The sequence below is a fragment of the Sinohyriopsis cumingii genome, chromosome 9 (assembly GCF_028554795.1).
Source record: "Sinohyriopsis cumingii isolate HCF-2022 chromosome 9, ASM2855479v2, whole genome shotgun sequence".
Lineage (NCBI taxonomy): Eukaryota > Metazoa > Mollusca > Bivalvia > Unionida > Unionidae > Sinohyriopsis > Sinohyriopsis cumingii.
In genome coordinates this window covers 45565275-45581278 of record NC_142969.1, presented here as the reverse complement: position 1 = coordinate 45581278, position 16004 = coordinate 45565275, and the positions used below count along the sequence as shown (strand labels likewise).

The 16004-nt window shown below is 34.7% G+C and overlaps 1 long non-coding RNA gene across 1 annotated transcript; it reads left to right on the top strand.

The window, feature by feature from the left end:
• Positions 1-1334: 1334 nt before the first annotated feature.
• LOC149791727 (uncharacterized) lies at positions 1335-10593 on the top strand. The gene is made up of 2 exons (XR_016423385.1): positions 1335-1554; positions 10160-10593. It is a non-coding gene; the product is annotated as an uncharacterized LOC149791727 (long non-coding RNA).
• The last annotated feature ends 5411 nt before the right edge of the window (positions 10594-16004 follow it).

The window sequence follows — 16004 nt, the reverse complement described above, 5'->3', positions numbered from 1 at the left end:
TTCTCATGACGTGCAAATAATGATCTTCCAAAAGAACAAGGATGTATCAGGATTCAAATTAGATAAATAATTGCCATTTAAAGATATGTGTAATCAAATTCTAAAAAATGACGCCCATTACTTTAATAGTCGGTGCTGAATGTATACTTTACCTGTATGACTTTAGTCTTGGATCTTATAATATAACACTCTCTATGTATTTTATACAACCATCAAATTCTCCTGTTTTTCTAATATTTCTAAGTTTTTGTCGTTTTTGTTGTGGGGGCACCATTTATGAATTTATAATATTTCACGTTCGATTTCATTTGACTGATAGGTGCACATGCAATTTTAAGTATAAAAAGCACATGATTGATAGAAAGAATGTATAGAGATATAAATAAATTACTATATAGATTGATGTTTGAATGAATGAGAGGGACTGCAAAATAGATACTAAATAAATTAACATAGAATATGTAGTCGACGAATAATTAAATAAATAAGGGGACGTCCATTAATTATGTCAATAATTTTTAGGCACCTTTTTACCACCACCCCTCCCCCCTTGTCAACAACTGCCAAACTTTCAGTGACCCCCCAATAAAATTTTACCACCACCACCACCCCACAAGCTAACAATATTTTATACGGCTGGCTTTTATGCTAAAAATAGAATTATGGAAATTGAAAGGTCTACAAATAAATTTTAATATATTTTTTCTTTTACTTGTTTAACAGATTTCAAATTGACTATAACACTTTGAATTCATGAAAAAATCGAGAGTTTATATTCTAGCTTCTATCATCTTCCCATAGGGAAGCCAAATGTTCCTCAATTGTTATAATGGGCATAGTGGCTGATTTTTTGTAAAAAATAACATTGTTGACGTCATTTTATCTTCAACATCCCCCTCCTCCATGTCAACAATTGTCAAACTTCTTCAAACCCCCTCCCCCCCCCCCCCCCCATTTTGTTGACATAATTAATGGACGACCCCTAAATAAATTACAAAATTAGGGGAAGAATGAAAGTCAGAAGAATAATGCATGAGTGAAAGAAATGAAGAATTAAATGAACGAATTTATGAAAAAAGGAATTAAATTACAAAAAGCGAGAAATGAATTTTTAAAAAGAACGACAGAAATATAAACGAAGGGATTTAACATTAATGAATGATCAATAAATGAGTGCAGTGACAAAGTGAATATCTTCATTAAATATAAAGAAATAAACAACTGATGATAAAGGCATTAAAAATATAATGCAAACATGCGTACTTAGTTATAGGCCTATAGTTTTATACAATCTGTAAATCTATTCAGCTGGTGCTCCGAAATGTGGAGGCAATACCTTCATCTAAAATCACAAAACAACAAGAACAGCAGCGATGGCGGACCGAATGCCGAAAGTCGACATGACTAAACAATTTCAGAACTTGAACGAAACTGACAAGTATTTTGTAAAGAAAATTGAGCGAATGAATACATTAAGAGCATCGTATAATTCTTCATCCAGAAGCAGAACGAGAAAATTGGGGCTTTTCATCGGAGCAACTGTCCTTGGAATTTGTATCCTTCACTGCATCATGCTGTGCGTGATCTTGAAAAAAATATGTAGTTTTTTACTCGACCTCTTAACTAAGTCTGAAATATATGTCATTTTGTAAAGTTAGTTAAGAATTTTTCATTTCGATGTTGTTAGTGTTTATGGTTTAGGGTTTGCACATTCGAAGCAATTTATTATTGTGCGTGAATTTATTACTAAATTCATGCTCCTAATTTCGGGTAGCCAGGAACGCTGTATTGTCGCGGTACTTTTTATCGGTACGTATTAAGTTTTTATCGGTACATATTAAGACCATTTTGCTATTGCTGCATACTTGAATTTGTAAAGTTTCTATGAATTTCCCTCTTTCTATTCTTATAAAAAAAAAATCTTTGCCAATCAAAGTGCGTAAATGTAAATAAAACAGCATATAGTGGTTGACCCAGATTAATGTACCATGGGGGACAACTCTATATTATCACGATATTTTCTTGTTTAACTGCTATTCTCTTCCTATTTAAGTATGATCATAAGCAACATTTTGTCATTTTTGGTCCATATTGTCTACCATGGAATGAACTGTCAAGCTTAACCTTGTAAGGACATGTACATCACCATTGGTATACGACCTATAATCATCAAACATCAAACTGACACTGAGTGTCATGTGCCCCTTACAGAATTATTACCAAACCCACAGAAGGACTGACAATTTAAAGTTTAAATAGCTCTGAGCCCCCAGTCAGTAAAGCTGATGGTCTAAGTGTTAAAGTATAAAATTGATAAGGTGAAAGGTATAACAATTTAATAAACTATATCACAGTATTCCACAATTACAGGACAATTTTCCAATGCAATTGCTTCCAATAAATACACAACCTATCCAAATGGCCAATTATTTATCCTGTGAAATTAAAGGGGAGAGTGTTTCCTTCCGGTGTCCCTTCATTGTTGCTCATCTGTAACTTCTGGCTTGTATTAAATTCAATACTTCCGATACCCTTGTTCCGTTTCCCTTGTCGGTACTTTTGGTACCCTTATCTCCTTTCGACCCTCCTTGTTGGTACTTCTTGTACCCTGGTTTCCATCTCCAGCCCTTCTTCCTTGCACAACAGCCTATCTCTACGTGCTGTCCACATCTTTTCCTCTGTAATCTTAGGTGACAACCAATCCCACCCAGAAAGCTTCCAGTGGATTAGAAGGGACGTTCAGTTGTGCTTCGTTGGACAAACACAGGAGAATCACACTCTCGGAGATCTTTCATCAGCATAATGGCAGTTAACTCATATGGTCAACTCATACATTCACATCTAAATATTCTACATTTGGTTGTTCTATAATAAAGACTATAACAACAGTAATATCACTTCTAATACATACATACATACATTCTCTATATAGTAAATATCAACATCAACAATATTCCTATGCACTTCCTACCGCACAAATTATAAAAGACACATGCAAATATAAATGCCTAATTATATGTGCACAAGGCCAACAATGACCAACTCTCTACAGTTCACTATATATTTAAGTACAAACAAGCCAGGGCTGAGCAAATCCCATAGCCCGATGTCCCGGACTAGTCATTTTTGAAGTCGGACAAGTAAAATTTTCCAAGTTGCTAGGCCGGGACAAGTGCTTTTTAAAAAAGTCGGCCTAGTCCTTATTTTCGTGCTTTAATGACTATATCTACCTTTATTTGGCCAATCATGCCCTCTGGGCGTACTGAATACTTGATCCTACCCCTCTTCGTGTATACATATACATCCTGTTACCGCTTGACTGCATATTGGGCTAAGGGACCAAATTATCGGCAAATCAAAACACATCAAACAAAAAAAAGCCAGTATGATCAATTAGCAGTGTTGTAAGTGGTTTTGTTGCAATGAGTTTACGCAATCTAGATCATAACAAGTGGTTCACTATGATTTTTTTTAATCCAGCGAGTCAGTGTAATTAAATTAAGGTACTTTACCAACATCAGTGTTGGTTTCCCTTATGAACTGATTAAATGACAGTAATGACTCTTTAATTTATAATTGATTATACAGATGATTTAGTTCGACAAATTTAATCAAGTCTTCTTTAAGGAATTCCTTAAACCAAAAGAGTTTACAAATGCTAATGAACATTTCTGCAAATGGACCAGAGCTTGAGGACTTTAACCCAGACACAGCTATCAACTGCTGGCTTAGTGTTGGTGCAGGTGGCAGACATATACATGGGCGTATTTTCAAATCCATCAGCTAAAACATATATACATGAATCTGAAGAAGCCAAATGTATAACAACCAATGTTTTTGAACAATTAAATTCTTTTAAGAAATAATTATGTTGTATATTATTTTTTTTTCTTCTATGGATTAAGTACATACGTCTCATCAAATCTCAGCAAGTGATTACCATTTTGGGACCAGTGAAAAGTAAGGTGGGACTAGTGAAGTGTAAGGTGGGACTAATGAAGAGAAAGGTGGGACTAGTGAATTTTCTGAAACCACTTGTCCTGGACTAGTGGTTAAAAAAAAAATTTGCTCAGCCCTGCAAGTACAAGGTCTAATACTACTCCCTATTAAATTCATTTCTGCACCACGATGCAACATCATAGCAGATTACACCACTTCGATTTTATCCTAACACCTACATAAATTAATCTTGAATATTACTAATTTGCTATATACTACATTACGACATGTTGATAATTCAGCTATACATGGAAGATTAAATTTCTACTAAGTTAAATGTAGATGATAACGTATAAATCTTATGACACCTAGTAAGGAAGCAAGGCAGATTCAGGCGAATGTATGTTACCTCAGAAGTCTTTGATCCAATTTTGTCCAAAGTTCCGAGAACTCCCTTTTAATCTTAATGAGCACACAACTTCGGCACTCAGAGTGCAGTCTAGTGTGTCCAACTTCTCTATGATCTGCTCTCGCCAATGTCCAGACATGCAATGATTCGTTCACAATCGATGGAACAGAATAATGTCTGGCTGCGTGAGAAACCCACCCAAAATTTGACTATCTTAGTTCTGATTGGATACTGGTGGTCTCTTTGAAAACGGTCTGGGGTAGTATCACTGAGGTGTTATAATGTTGGGTTTCCGGCCTCTAAGCCTAAGCCGACCAGTGACATCGCTGTTAATCGCAAACAGACAGAGTTTCTCGCCCTGTGGTAAGGTTCTTCAAAGGAAGTAACCGTGAATTTGACCATAATGCAATGGCTAATTCATGGATGGGTAGTTTCTTTGTTTCAGAATTGGCCTAAAGTCGTAATAACAGGTATTGGCATTACCCAAAGTATGTAGAATTCTATCAGAAGACATTATAAACATGAAGCAGGATTTGTTAAAAAAAATTCTCAGCATGATACTGAGTACATTTCGTAATCAAAGCCAATGCAGGTATAGCAAGTTCGACAGGAGTTTTGTATGTGTTGATCAATAGAATGGCATGCATTTTTCAAAAAAGTGATGTTCATTCTTTTTTAATGTAAACTTGTAAAAAAAAAGGACATATCAGAGGAAACTGTGCTATAAGATAGTTGCATCCTTACTGGCTAGAGTTTTACCACTGTAAACAAACCGCTAGAGGGCACGTGTCCAAAATTGATCTGAAAATCCAGTTTGCTGCAATAATATAGAGCCCACAATAATACAGCGTTGGAGTATACACACCATTTTTGGGAATTATGTGATACGAAAGCATTCTCATGGATAGATTGAAACAATACTCAGTTTTAGGCCTTTGCTGAGGAACAGCACAAGTTAATGTGCATGTGAACATTTTTCTTACCAATTAAAACAAATCGACTTTATATTTTTCTAACTAGTTTGATATATACCTCTTTGGTGAATGTTAGAATTATCATAGAAAATACCCCCTTAAGAAAGATGATATTGAAGTTCATAAGAATAGTGCCATTACATTCACTGCTATTGCTTTATACAATTGTAGACAGTTCCAACTTTGTTGCTATCCTTGATTTGGGCTCCAACTTTGTTACTATCCTTGATTTGGGCGCCATGTTTCTGCCTTATGCACAGGTATTGAATTCCTGATGTCCTCAATTGGGTCACCAATAATTCTACAATGTAAGACATCTACCCTGATATTTATGTTGTTTGAGTCGACGTCGTTCTGACTAAATGAAGGGCATTGTTTAACATGTTATCTGTGATGGCTGATGGGAAGTGAGGCCAACTTTTCAGGAATGTCTCACACACTTGGCAACCTGTATCTACACTTTTCCTCAAAGTCAAATTGCTTTGGCTAGACTATGCTTACTCGGACATCTTTATCCCAATGGACTCAAATTCTAACACAAACAAATGGATGCGTTTTCATGTTCCGTGACCTACAGTTCAGTTAGCTGGAATGTGATGGAAGCCGGGAATTCCAAAGTCATTTAAAGAATTTTTAAGTATCTTTAACGAAATGAAGCTATCTAATAACTTTCTTCAATATTAGTTTGATTTGAGATTTTTTTGTTTTGTTAAAGAAATAGGCTTTAGCTAAAACAGAATAAGGCATTCCTCAGCTCACATGATCTGTTCATCATCCTTTGTCTGTCAGTTAGCAAAAGATTGTTATCATTACTCCCTCCTTAGGGGCCCCGAGTGGCCGAGTGGTCTAAAGCGCTCTCCGTTACGGATCACTGCCATCTCACCTCTGTCTGCGTGGGTTCGAGTCTCAGATTCGGCCAATGTGGGTATGTGAGAAAGCTTGCCAGTAGCTTCTCGAGGGTCGGTGGTTCTTTCCGGGCATTTCCAGGTTTCTTCCTCCACCATTAATACTGGCCGCCATGTATAGCAGCCTATCGTGTGCTGAAAAATGGCGTTAAACCCAACAATAACAATAACAATAATTCCCTCCTTAGCTACTTTGAGTACTGCCTTGAGACTTACACACACACATTCATCCCATGGCCTAGTTGGTCCTAAACGAAAACAGTGCTGCTTGGACATTCAGTGTGGCCATCTTGAAAATCTTATCACTACTCCTCCTGAATGGATGGTCATATCAGCATGGGGCTTTCATCATTAAAAGACTTCTTACAATGTCTTCTTGGTCCTTGATGAAAATGTCACTGACACAATATCCATTGTGGCTACAAAAGCACCCAGCGTGAAAATTTTGTTATTGCCCAGTGGTATTGTAAAGGAGTTTTTCGATATTTAGCAATCATGCACCTGTTCATCTAATGCTGTTGTTCTTTAATTAATATCCTTTTAGTAGGTAATTTGTGTATGGGATGGGCATTACATAAGGATGGGAGTACAGAAAATCAAAATAATTTTGTAATTACTCTTTAAATGTTCTTGGTAAAATGTTTATAAAGATTATGAATGATAACGTAACAATGTGGGAAAGTTATTAAGAAGTGTTTTTTAAAAACCAAGCAGAATACATAAAGGGATCTAGTACAATAGACAATATAGTTATTTTATATCCTTGTATACAGAAATGTTATAAAGAAAAGATAGCATCGTTATTATGTTTTTGTTGAGATTTCAAAAGCATCTGTATGGTATAATTTGGGGCTTTCATTTTTTCATGGTAAACTTTTTATCTTCTAGGTATAATTTTACATTATGCAATCTTTAAATATGAAAAGCATGTGCAAACAGAGCAGATTAACAGAATACTTTTCATGTTCCCTTGGTACTCATTAAGGATGTATGCAGTGTCCAACTTGTTATGTATATTTTCTTTATTTTATGTTCATTGTTTTGATGATAGAGTTTTGGTGCATACCTGCCCATTGTCATGTTAGTAAACTGTAAACAGGTTGTTTACTTGGGTTTGAGTTCAAGACTCAACCTTAAGTATGACCTTGGACGATTCAAGGAAAGAATTTGTTTACAGTTTGGTTAATTTTCCATTAATATAATAGTCTATTCAGAAAATGTTAAAACAACATAGGACCAGTGAGATATATATAAAGGTTGAGATCAACATGATTATTCATTCCCATCGTAACGCTAGTATTTGAAGAATCAACTTCAATTGTGTTCAGTTATAATTTGAGTTATTATTTGTTCATATTATTAATTGGAAGTACACAAGTGCTCATTAATGTTTGGACTAAAACACTATTTTAGAACTATTGTGAATTCATTCAGACACATTCTTGATTACACAATTGTGAGTTTGAGATACCTCAAGACAGTTGGTACATCAGAGTATTCAAGGCTGTTGGTACATCAGCACATTCATCATTTGGAATTATTTGGAACACCTTACTTTTGGAATTGTTACTCTCTATATTCTCTATGTAAATGAATATTGTCATTTGTCAAAAAATGAAGGATTGTAAAGGTACATGTATATAGATCTAGTCAAAAATCGGACTGTTTGCTGCTTGTTGAATTCTGTGCGCTAGATTAAGCTGGTAATATTGCTAATATTGCAGACATTCAAATACAAATCAGCATCCATGGAATCTGTTGCTATAAATATGAAATGAAAATACAGGTAAATGTGTCAAAAAGAGAGCTGTGGTATTGGGGGATATAAAGAAAGAATGCATCTATAAGGACATTAATTACTTTGTTTCATTATACAAATATCTAATGATCGTATTTCTTCCACTTTGAAATGGTCTAAAGCCCATGTGATTTTTGTTAGTAAAGGAAACAGGCAATGGAAGCATTTTGCTGCAGAATGTATTTCTAAAGAAGTGAAAATGTGTACATCTAATTGTATACATCAAGTATAATTTTCTTTTTAAAATGAAGAATTTTACTTGATAATTTCAGTGTATTGTTATTTTTATTTCTCTTTCAGATGAATAGACCTGGCAACCCTTACAATTTTGCCATAAGACTTATGAAAATGACCTTTAAAATACTGACTTGGTGAATAAAAGCAAAAACTACAGAAATATGATTGTTGTTGTAAGATCTGGATAATTGGATCATCATTGTTTGATTTGGATCCAGCTTTCATATTATGTTCAGTGGAGTTGATCAGAGAACCAAAATTTACAGGAGTACTTCAGACACTTTAAACTGCACATATTTTTTAATGCAAAGCATGTGCATATCAACATTTGATTAAGGGAATGGCTCACAATTCATTTTACTATATATTTTCTACATTTGTTCCTCAGTACTGAATTTCCATTGTGTCCAAATGATAATAAATTATATTTTATTCTAAAGATGAACTCACTGTGAAGTTCTTGGCATAGGTTATCTATCATTTTTTTGAGAGGCTGGACTATAAACAAAGTACTGTGCATTGGGTCACAGATTTCACTACCGGATAATCATCAGTGCCTGATTACTCCCTGCATTGTTACCAAAATACACAGACAACCACACCATAATTCTCAAATTCTAAAGAATAAACAATAACTTTTAAATCAATACTAGGAATGTATAAATCTAACTCTTGTATCACCACCAAAATAAGAGAGGGGAAAAAATGCTCTGAAAATAAACGGGGATTACATTCATGGGTACAGAAACAGCAGTAATAATTATGACACAAGTTTTTTAAAAAAATAGCATCCAACAATCGATGTTGAAGATGATATGGCAAATAAGCCTCTTAAAAAGTGATAATAAGCAGTAAGAAGAATAAAATTAATATTCCGATTGTTGTGAATAAAAGCAGGAAGGGACATAATTACGTTTATTGGATATCACAGATCGATTTTAGATTGTCTCGTGGCAGGAGATATGATAACCATCAAGTGAAATCGGGTAAAAGAAATTGTAAGAATTATTTTAAGTTGTGAGATAGCAGCATGCCAGTGAGCTGCATATAGTTTGGAACTTGGGTTTGAGCAACTTTGAGGTAAATAAGGTCTACATGTACTTTACAAACTTTTCAGTTGAATATAATGTTTACTATCCCTGCATTAGTTTCAGATGCTTAATTTTTTAAAATTTAATACGTTTTCCAACTTAACAATAGCAGTACATGACAGTACAATAGCAGTGATTTGTTACACCTTAGTGAAAACTGGTCAGACTTGTGAGAAAAATTCAACTGCCTTATTGAGACTGCCTTGATAGGATTGACAGGTCTGAATAAGCTCCATGACTGTCTTGATAGGGTTGGCAGGTCTGGATGATGTCCATAACTGTCTTGGTAGGGCTGGCAGGTCTGGACATGCTCCATAACTGTCTTGATAGGATTGGCAGGTCTGGATAAGCTCCATGATTTTCTTGATAGGGTTGGCAGGTCTGGATAAGCTCCATGACTGTCTTGATAGTGTTGCAGGTCTGGACAAGCTCTGTGACTGTCTTGATAGGGTTGGCAGGTCTGGATAAGCTCCATGATTTTCTTGATAGGGTTGGCAGGTCTGGATAAGCTCCATGACTGTCTTGATAGGTTGGTGGGTCTCAATGAACTTCATGTGTGTATGGATATGTGCGTGTGTGTGTGTGTGTGTGTGTGTGTGTGTGTGTATATATATATATATATATATATATATATATATATATATATATATATATATATATAAAGTCAAAGAATATACTATATCATAGTTATAAATTGTTCTGCCTTTTTGAATACAGTGCTCCTGCTTATAAGAAAATAGTGGTATACATGTGCACGTTGCAGTGTATTTTTATCTGTTTGGTGTTTTTTCCTTAACAGAACCCAGATTTCTACACCATTTTTGCAGTAAAACAGGAGAAGTTCTTAGATTTCGATATCCCAGCAGAAGAATCTAAGAAACAATTGCGGTCTTCCTAGATATGGCTTTGGTGTATCCACTTGTGAAATTTCACCTTTAACATCATCACAGTACAGCATTTCAAATGTAGAGACTTATAAGCAAAAATGCAAAAGTGTGATGACTTTTGTCAAAATAATCTACAGAGACTGAAATCATTTCAAATGTATAATTACTCTGGTGAGATATGACTGAAGAAAAGGACATAAGCATTTGATGCGAATGTGTTATTGTATGTATATACATGTAGTTAATTACGATCTTGAAGGAGATGTGTTCTGAATGTTCAAGTTCTTTTTAGAAAATTGTGTTGCCCTTATTAATGTTTATATTTTATATTAATAAATTAAACTGAATTTTTAGATTGCAGTTTTCTGTTTAGTGATGCTGGTGAATCAAAAAATACTGTTGAATATCCTTGTTACATCTTATCATTTTTCTTGATCATCAATTTTTACAAGTACAGTATGTCAGTGTCAAGGCTAAAATCATATCTATGGTAACCAAATGAGTTTTGAAGAGTGATTAAGGTGCATGGGCAGAAAAATCAACCAAAAATTAATGCAGTACTGGGAAACTATTTTTCCCAATGTAAATGCCCCGTTGGATAACAAAAAGGATACTAATAAGAAATGATCATGTTAAAAAAATTATAATGGAACTTTTTTATATTTGTATCCAGGAACAATTATTTGATAGCTAAATTGTTACTCTCTGTACCAATTTATCTCCATATATTTTCATAATAGGTGTTTCTATTAGTAGGAAGCCACATTAATGCCCGTGTGCCAGCTACTCGTTATCTGATTACGTTCATTACTAAAAGCCCCATGGGATGAACCTAAAAACAATTCTAGCAAATGCTCATCTTTTGTCAACACACATCTGGTAATGGTACATGTATCTTTCATCACTGGTGTGAATCACTTATTGCCTATAATCTAGTAGTACACTTGCCAATTGGTAAGTGGAAGAAATGAACACTTGCTACACAGTAAATGACATTTGTTTATGTTGGCTAACTTTAGCAAAAAGAATATGGTAAGTACAGTGGAACCCCGCTATAATGCGCCCCGATTTAATGCAAATTCGGATATAATGCGGTCGTGGCGTGGCTCTCGAAATTTCGTTTATTCGCACATGAAAAAAAAAATTTTTCTCCAAAGTACATGAAATAGTGTATAAATAAATTAGTATCATTATGGAGAGGAGATCGCGTATGGATTCCAATTTATTATGATCGTGGCATGGTTCCTGAAATATGGTGTAAAACGTTCATTATCATTTTAGGGGAAGAGTTTGCGTATAAATTTTAATATAATACGATCGTGGCGTAGCTTCTTAAATATAACAATATAACCAAGTTCTTAAAGTGTTATGCCAAAAATAAACATTATCGGATTATTGTTGCACACTATATTGGCTTGTAAAGTAATCACTAAACAAAAATCATGTGGAAGGTTTACATGTACCCAACTGTTTAGATACAGGAGTAATGATAACATGAATTATAATGATTTAAACTCAAATAAAAAATAAAAGAAGTTACTGGTCAGGGGTAGCCAACTATGAAAAAGCTAACGAACAGCAAGACACCAACTCTAGTTACCATTATAGGTTATGGGGCTGATTTGAATGTGTTTGACTTCAAAATGCCATCAAATAATGTTATTGTATTTTATTTGCTGATCTCATACAGTTGAAATAAATGTAAACAATTTTTTTCTAGACTGATGGAGAATTATAAGCTCTGCGTGTATGTATGTATGTGTGTGTGTGTGTGTGTATACATATATATATATGTGTGTGTGTGTGTGTGTGTGTTTTATTGCACCTCTTTAGTCTCAAACTAACAGAAAAGAGTGAAAACCAAAACACTGCGTAAAATTCAACAAATACTTTTTTCTTTTGCATACAAATTAATAAAAAAGATCAAATAAACTTTCAGTATTGTGAATTAAATCCCTAATAGTCCTATCACAAGTCGACAATTATTTAGTGTTCTGAACGAATACCAATGGTGTTCTGAATGTATTAAATCTTGAATGCACTTAAGTACTAATAGCCTGGAGTGTGGTGATGACCTAACAGTCAGTGATACAATCCAGCTTGTCTGAAATGAATTCACCATTATCCCAAAATTGTGTTTAGGTAAAAATATATCAATGAGCACAGGGGCCCTGAGTGGCCAAGTGGTCTAAAGCGCTCTCCGTTACGGATCACTGCCATCTCACCTATGTCTGTGTGGGTTCGAGTCTCAGATTCATCCAATGTGGGTATGTGAGAAAGCTTGCCAGTAGTTTCTCGTGGGTTGGTGGTTCTTTCTGGGGTTTTCCAGGATTATTCCTCCACCATTAATACTGGCCTATCGTGTGCTGAAAAATGGCGTTAAACCCGACAACAACAACATCAGTGAGCACTGTGTAGTTCCAAAGTATATTTTAAAGAAACTCTCAAATTATAGCTGCACACAGTTCTACTAGACATGTTAAAACAGGAATGAATAGTTATGATGTACACAACCTGTACATAAAAACCTAAGACACAATAAGATGGTCAGGATGAGGGTCAAAAGTTGATTTCTTTTAACATCTGTGTTGTAGACAAGAGCAGGTCTTTTACTTTAAGTAAAGAACATAACAAATGTCAGTTAGACCAGGAATTTCCAATATGAAAACCATTGTCCTGAGCTCAAATCCAAGTAAATATGTATTGAAGAAAATGCCATTAGTCAGGTAGGCTAAAACTCCTACCTGCAATAATAAACAAAGGTGAATTACACAATACAAATTATATATATATATATATATATATATATATATATATATATATATATATATATATACACACACACACATATATACACACACATGTATATCAATTCCCTCTATTTTAGGGCTACAGAAAGTCAATTTCTCTTTGACCCTTCTATACGTCGGGGTGTGATTTATAAATCGGATCTAACTGAAGGAGGACTTGACAGCGAGTCATAGATGCACTTTGGATAATAACAAGCCAAACTGGATAGTAAAAAGAATGAGTAGAATGTCGCAAATAAATTGATTACTTGTATTATTATTTCTATTTAATTCCATTAAAATCCATAATGCTAGAAATGATGATAACATGATAGATCTATGAATTATAGGTCTTGTACTGGTATAAAAATAGTTCAGAATAATTGGATTCACAATATCCCATCAAATATTAATTCCAAACATCTTACAAATAAACGATGAATGTCAAGCCTACAGTTTTGTGATTTACAGTATCCTATATTGTCAAAGTCCAAGAAGTCATTCTCATTGTCTGAAGATCTGAAATTCTCCTTCACCATCTAGTGGTTGTAAATCCTGTTTATCTAGTCATCATAAATTTCTTCCCTCTGTTTCCACTGCCACACTGTCATATATGCATGCTTATGTAGAGACTGAGCTTTGGCTCTATAAGGAACAGTTTGATATATGATCAAAGAAATCTATTATATGCTGCCACTGAAGACATGTCAATTGTGTGGCAAGATCTCGGGGTTGTCAGGTCAGAAATCTGGATGCTGCCTTTACAGGTTAAGGGATTAAGGTAAAACATTCACTGGAAGACGTGGAACTCTCTTGGTACTGAACAAGTGCATGTATTAAATTCACGGCTTGATCAAAAGGATTTTCAACTTGAAAACAAAGTGAGTGTTGCCTTTACAAGCCAGTGGCCTTTCAGGTTATGTAAACTGGCCAAAAACTTGCAAAATGTCACTAGTGAATATAACTTATGGAAAAGGAAAACACAAATTAAATAAAAACTTGTTGCATCAAACTATGTTTATAGAGCACAACACAACTATTATCACAACTACTGGTTCTTAGGTCTGGAGTGAAAATGGAAATAATATACTTACTAGTGAACACCCATGGTAAACAATATTGAGGGACACTACACTTTGCAGTGGTAGTTTTTAAATTTACCCATATTTTCAAATAATTAAAACTCTAGATACCCATATTCTGTCATGAAATGAATTAACTGATCACATACTAATTTCTGAATGGAAATAGTGGCTTGTGTGTGTGATTTAGATATTTAATGTAGCTTTAAAAAATTTCCAGTCATAAGGCTACAATGTATGCAGTGTGGCAGTTTAAAGTGATGTCTAGCACTGGGGCATGATCAAGTTTTAGAATGCCATGTTTTTAAGACTACCCATACTCTGCATGAATCAAATTTTAAGTAAAAATAAAATCTATTTATACGTGACATTTTGCAATTTGTGTGTGTGTGCATATAAAATCACAAAGGTTTTTAATTTTTATTACAGGTCTAGAGGCAATTGCACTAATTTACCAGGCAAACCAGGAAGAACAAAAAAGACTGAGCAACCAATTTTTCAAATTTGATTCCCCAGCTACAACCATGAGTGGTAACTCAGTATAAAATCAGTAGTCCAGAGAAGATACTATGACTTTTAGCTATAAGATTTCACTTTTTAGCTCTACTATGAAGTTGACAAGAGCTATTGGACTACCTCTGGCATTTGTATATTAGCTCAGATAAAACCATGTACTTGTGTACAGCTTTACTGCATCTCAGCCATTTTTCTTCCAGTGTCCTTGTCATTGGTTTAGAGTAGGATTCATAGCCCCCACCTCCTAAAACTGGAGCTAAGAATTTAAATTTATATATACATGTGCATTTTAATTAAGTTGCACATTCTTTGAGTACAAATATTTGCATTTAACTCAGGATTTTGCAAATGTATACGTGCTGAACCAGGAATCATGAAACATGAAAGAATGCATCATCGCTGTGACACATATTCAATTCATCACTAACTTTAGTTGAACTTATTACTGTAAGATTATTTCTCAAGCTCTGTTTATGCCACATTGATTATTTCTCAAGCTCTTTTTATGCCAGAATGATCCAAATTGACGATTGTATAGACCTCTGTTGGTTCCACACCCTTACCACAAAAGGTCACTGTAACCTACATTGCAAATTTTGGTTAGTGTTGCATTTTAACATTTTGTCTCTAGCTTTGTTCGCCAAACCAGTTAACTGTATGCATCTTTATTAGCACCACTGTTACAACAAAAGAAACTTACCAAGACCTACTTTTCACATGTTAAGTTTTAGAGACCGCTCCAGTGCTCTAGTGGCAAGAGCATCCACCTCAGATGCAGGAGGTCACGAGTTCAAACCCCAGCCGAGTCATACTAATGACTTATAAAACTGGTACTAACAGCTGCCTCGCTAATCATTCAGCATTAAGAGGTTAGTGTTAGGACTGGTATGCCTTTTGTCTGGATAATGTGACTGGGTGGGACATCATGCTACATGATGCCTGAGTGCCAGGCATCTCTGTAAACTGCCACACTGCAGACATCATAGCAAAATGACTGAAAAATTGTTAAAGCTATGTTAAAAATCCAAATCACACACACACACTTGATTTTTGGCATTCAACTAATGACTAAATAGGTTGGTTTTTCACACCCATGATACATGTACACCCAAATATGATAAAAATATGTGAAAAAATGCATCTTGATGAGTACTACAACCTCATCAAACTTTAAGGCCACTGTGACCATATTTCACTGAATCAAGTATTGTTCACAGCAGGTAATGGTATGCATCTCTATTTTTGTACCAAGCTCTCAGAGTAAAGGTCATTTTGCATATTGTGATATGCCACCCTCCACAAGTTAAATGTGTATTATACATGTGCATGATTATATTACTTAGATGAGTGAATTATATACAGCATGCTTGTCGTCTA